The sequence below is a fragment of the Anarrhichthys ocellatus genome, unplaced genomic scaffold (genome assembly GCF_004355925.1).
Source record: "Anarrhichthys ocellatus isolate YVR2014 unplaced genomic scaffold, GSC_Weel_1.0 scaffold33, whole genome shotgun sequence".
Taxonomy (NCBI): domain Eukaryota; kingdom Metazoa; phylum Chordata; class Actinopteri; order Perciformes; family Anarhichadidae; genus Anarrhichthys; species Anarrhichthys ocellatus.
In genome coordinates, this window is record NW_022280063.1 from 2,290,738 (window position 1) to 2,296,270 (window position 5,533).

Consider the following 5,533-nt stretch of genomic DNA (forward strand, 5'->3'; position numbering starts at 1 on the left):
AGAGAGAGAGAGAGAGAGAGAGAGAGAGAGAGAGAGAGAGAGAGAGATTCAAATGTTCATTTACAACAAGTTTAACATTTCACACACACAGTGATGTTACATTGTTAAAACAGAAGCTCGGGATACTTCAAATAGCTCTCGCCTTCTTTTATCACATTTCATTTTAAGATTAAGAAGCATTTTTACATGATGTATTTAGCCTGCCCTCTACACCAAAAGAAGGAGAAGAAGAGAGATAAAACATTTATCGCTCACAAATCCCGAAATTTTACATTGGCAGGGCGAGGAAGACAAAGAAGGATACAAAATCCCCTCTTCTTTTCACATCTTTTTTTTATTTCAGCCCCTCGTTATGTTTGGCGAATTATCTTTTTATGACTCGGCAATGAGCGGGGGAATTAAAGTGCGAGAGAGACAAAGGATGAGATGTTCCTTGTTCTATTCATTTTTTTTTTTCCCTCCGGAGCCCTATCAGAGGGAGGATAATTACCGGGGCCCTTTAAATGTAAGTGAATAGGGAACGTATACCCCCCTTTAAAGGTGGGATAGAATATCAAAAGAGCATTTTAATGTGTGAGCTTTTCCTCAATGCGTTCTTGGCACGCTCGTCCGGGGCTTTAGTTTAACCACATGCTGTGCGTTATTCCAGCTTAAAAATTCATGGAATTAAAATGTGGAATTGCACTCATGAATCTGTGCCTCTGCCGTCTGTGCGTTTCATGCCAACTCACAGACGAACTTGAGTGGAAGTAACACACAAATCGCACTCTTAGTAAATAGCATGAAATCATGAATTTATTCATGCGTGCTCTCCGATGCGTCTACTTCGATAGTTTGAGAAGCGATGCCGTATTAATATATACGACGCCCACGTTTTTTTACAACCCGGGCATCATTTACAGTTTTAGGAAGCTGACCCCTCACACTCTCTTTAATCCAATAGTATGCTCTGCAGACTCTTTGGCACAGGTGAGTGCATAGAAGAGCCCGGGGCGGCACACATGTTCCAATAACTCAGCACACGTTTATCGCATTTTCACATCTAATTTACAGGACTGCAATTTGACGGAGGCGGTTGCAGCATTAACTCATTTCCACTTTTCTCAGAGTAACCGAGCGCTGCTCTTTAACCACCGTACTCATTTGTGTAGAACAGCGAGCCATAACTCTGCAGGAATTAACAGGAAGTGCCTTTCTGCTGTGATAATTGAATTTCCCTCCAGGAACGAGGCAAGAAATAATAGTGGATGGATGGATTTAAACGAGAGGCGCGATGCAGAAGCGGTCATAAAGCAGCTGTATGTCAGCTCTCCTTCCGCACTGCGCTGTTGCCGTTCTTGTGTTTTGAGTTTTTCTAGACGGATTGGATCCTCCCTACGCCTTCGTGTCTCCCGTCATTTGGGTTTCCTCTTACTTCACCCACTTAGTTCAACCAATTTTCAGAATTTCCCAACTGAGAGTGTTTGTGTGCGTTTGTGTTTGTGGGGGAAATAGAAAGTGAGTAATAGAAATAGAAAATGTGTGGTGAGGGAGAGAAAAAATAGGTGTGTTTGTGAACAGTGAAGCGTGATGTGAGTTGTAAACTGGCAGGTGATTGGCTTGTTGGTCTAACCTTGCATCTACAATCCAAACAAAACAGAAACAAGCAAACACTCCCGCGCACAAACAGATGAGTTAGTATACGAGTGGCGTACGGCGGCGCAATGTTTATCGGTCCACAGAAGCTTCGCGCACTTTTAATTTCCTTTCTTCTGTCTGTGTGTGTGTGTGTGAGTTCATGGTTGAGGGCACCGATGAACTCTCATGCACTGTGAAACTCTGAATTCCAGTCTCTCTCCGTCTGCCCGCTCTCCCTCGTTTTCAATCACCTCTCCATCTATCCTCGGCTCTCACAATCTCTCGCCTGCTTCAGTCTCATTCTACGAATGTCTCTCTCTCGCCCCCTCTCTCCCCCCCCTCGATGTTTTGATTGGTCGCCGCTCATTTCCACGGCGCTCCACCAATCATTTGAAACCGTTTGCCTCCATTGGTCCATCAACAAATGATGGACCATGGAAAGCACAATTTATGATAAACCATGTCACTGTGAACACTTTATAGTGCTCACGTGGATGCACTCAAGACTAAAAGGCTGCCAGACCAACAGGTCAAATAATTTAAAGGGACATTTCAACATTTTGGGAAACGCACCTATCAGTCTTCTTGCTGAGTTAGAGAAACTTGATACCACTCTCATGTCTTGCGTGTTATGCAGGACACCAGAGATGATGATGATAGCACAATGGCAATCACTGTTAGCGGCAGTCCAACACTGCAACGTATAACTGAAACAAAAGACAATACAATGCACAGCCTGAAACCGTCTTCCTCTGTCTGACCACACATCGCTCTCGTCCTCCCTTCCTCTTTCTGACAGCCTCTCCTGCCCTATCCATCCACTGCTGCTGCATGAGCTGAAGGCTTTGGCATCATTACGATCTGCTATATAAAGTTTGTGATGGGAGTCAAGGTAACTCTGTCAAACTCGCCTCTCCCTCTTCTCCTCCCCCATCGTTATGCCTGGTCTCCCCCCTTGTGTCAGGGCAGCCATATTAGCTGAGACACGCGAGACTCTGACTGACAAGTGCTGCTGATCAAAGTGGGGAGAAGGTGGGGGTGAGGGGTACGGGGAGGGGAGAAGAGTCGATAGGGAGAGGGGTAAGAGGGAGTGCACGAGAGTACGGAGAGGATAGGAGGCAAAAGGTGCACGGGGGGGAGGAGATGAGAGTGTTGCAATGTCACGGTGTCTTCAAACTGCTGCGCTGGCTGTCTGACTAGTCTCATCGCTCCAAAACAAAGCATCCTGACGCGGGACTAACTCGATACCCTGACGGGCCGACTCCAGACAAGGTGAAAAGGTGGCGTAGCTGGGGGAGTGACGCGAGGCGATGAACGAGCAGATTTGATCTGATTTTTTTTCTCCTCCCCGTTTCAGACGAACAAGGCGACGGTAGCGATTTGCCGACGGATGACATTAACCGCTACAAGCTGTACAAGGACTCCTGCGTGCGACCGCTCTCGAAGGGCCGGGACGCTGCGCACGCTGTGGGGTGTGTGCACGACCGCAGCACACGTTTTAAAAAAAACAACACTAAACGAAGGCAAAGAGTGAAAGGTAAATTACAGTGAGATCTCAGAGAATAGCAGGAAAGGGGGGGGGGGGGGCTTGTTGAGGGAATGAATGCCAGAGGAACGGCTCTAAATACATTCAAAATTAACTTTCATAGTTTCTGTCCCCGTGTGTGCTTCCGTCTCCTATACCGCGTCTTGCTTAAGGCTACATTTTAAATTGCCAACCGCTAAGGTTAATCAAAGGGCGGGTAAAAAGCAACATCAACTAATAATATCAGATTTCCCATCCCTCCAACCTCCCTTTGTTTATGTTGTACTTGATGAGAAAACTAGAAACATTGCGATGCAACGCCGGCACATTAACTCACATAACTGCGGTAAATGCTATACCTTTGTTGAAACATATATTGTGCGCTGAGACCTTCAGAGTCAGACAATAAGAGAGAAACAGGGAGAAGTACTGATGCTCATGTCAGACGCATTGTGACGGAGGAGAGTAAGGCTCGGTGTGTGTGTGAGATCGGGGTCCTGTCTGCAGAGGCCTGGTCTCATTGTTGACCCTTACTACAGATAGGAAGGAAAAGTGAGGAGGGCCACTTCCCTTCTGGGACGCTCACACAATCTCCCTCTTATTCCGTCGGCAGGCAGGTGTTTTATTCATATTCAAGAGACCCTGGTGTAGTCTGATAAAGATAAAGCACGGCCTTTAGAAGGGTTACTCCTCTTGGTTGCACTTGAGAGAGAAAAATATATGCTTGTGATTAAATAATGCCGTCAAAAGAAATTCAAGCTCAATGGGAGCATTTAGTTCTTTCTTCCCCGTCATTCTTCTCCGTGGCACTAACACTGAATGAATCTGTCCAAAGAAGGCCATGAAACAATGTAATGCGTTTCTTCTTGTGGTAGCGGATTGCATATGCATACCACTCTTAAATATGTGTAGAGCTTTATTTATGAATAGCGAGAGGGGAAAAAGCCCCCAAAATGAAGATATTTCAACTCAAAAACATCACATTATTGTGTTACATGAATATCAAAGGGGGGCAGAAAATGGTTTTATTTACAATCACTTATCCAAAAACATATGTTTTCATCCACCATAAAACCACACAATATATTTCACAGTAACCTCATCATATACGTTCTAAAGCTGCAACTAATGATAACCCTCAGTGTGGAATAATCTGCTGGTTATTTTGTGAATTTGTATTTGAAATATCAGCAAAGGGTGAAAAGTACCCTTCACAATTTCCTATGTCTTGTGATCAAACTGCTCACTTTGTCTGACCAACTGCCTAAAATGTAAAAAATGAGAAGCTGGAGCATTGAACAGTACAAATGTAGTAGAGTAGAAGTTTAAAGTAGCCTGAAAATGGAATCAAAGCATCACACAAGGACCATTGTGCGCATTTGATTTAGTTTGGCTGTTTAATCTCAATCTGAGCTAATCTTCTGGCTCTTGTTGCAGTAAATTACCACGTGTGCCGTTGTTTTTTTGCACCAAGAATGGGCACATTTAATCACATCTTGCAGAATGCTTTTAAACGGGGCCACTTACAGACGCTGAACAGCTCCCAGCCTGGTAAATACAAGCGTCCATATGGAAAAAGACCATATTTCAGAACCTGAGAAGTGTCAGCGTATCCTTTTAACAGCCATGCTAATGCTGCCACACTGAGCTACTTGCTAATTTCATGCTCCACGCAACAGGGATAATTTGGTCCCTGTCTGTCTGTCCTTCTGTCTGTGTGTGTGTGTGTGTGTGTGTCTGTGTGCCAGGGATAAAACGTGTGTCTCTCCATGTGCGAGTGCGTTTCTCTCCACATCATTCATGTTTCTCCCTCTCCTCCTCGTCGTGAGATCAATCGTGACAAATGGAGAAAAAGGGACAAAGACGGGGGGAAGAAATGGGAATCAGATGAAAAGAAATATAGAGGTAAAAAAGAAAAAGACAAATATGGAGAAGAGACAGAAAGAGAAGATGACGAAGGAAGCCTGTGTTGTGCTGGATCGGGCAACCGAACAGATGGCCGCACCGCAGAGAGAGGACCACAGCGGAGACATTACAACGCTCAGGTTAAAATCTCCACTGGAACACACACACACACACACACACACACACACACACGCTCACTGGCAAAGGGCAAGGTCTTTCTGTGTATTATCTGCGTTTGTGAGAGACCCACTCTAGGTTCTTTTGTTTTTGTTTTCTCCAACATCTTCCCCCATCTCGCGGTGTTTCACGGACGTGCGTTAAGGACGTTTGTCAAAAAAAAAGCTGCTTTAATCTAGTTTGGAAATCCAGGTTGTTTAGACGACAATGATTGATGCATATTTCGTCGCGTACAACAACCAAATCATCTCCCAAACAGAGAAGAGAGAGAGAGAGAGAGAGAGAGAGAGAGAGAGAGAGAGAGAGAGA

General features: G+C 44.9%; 1 protein-coding gene across 9 annotated transcripts in view; it reads right to left on the reverse strand.

Annotated features, from left to right (window-relative positions):
* Positions 1-5,533, reverse strand: part of tbc1d22a (TBC1 domain family, member 22a) — a 96,012-nt gene that overhangs the window by 17,934 nt on the left and 72,545 nt on the right. The window lies entirely within an intron of this gene.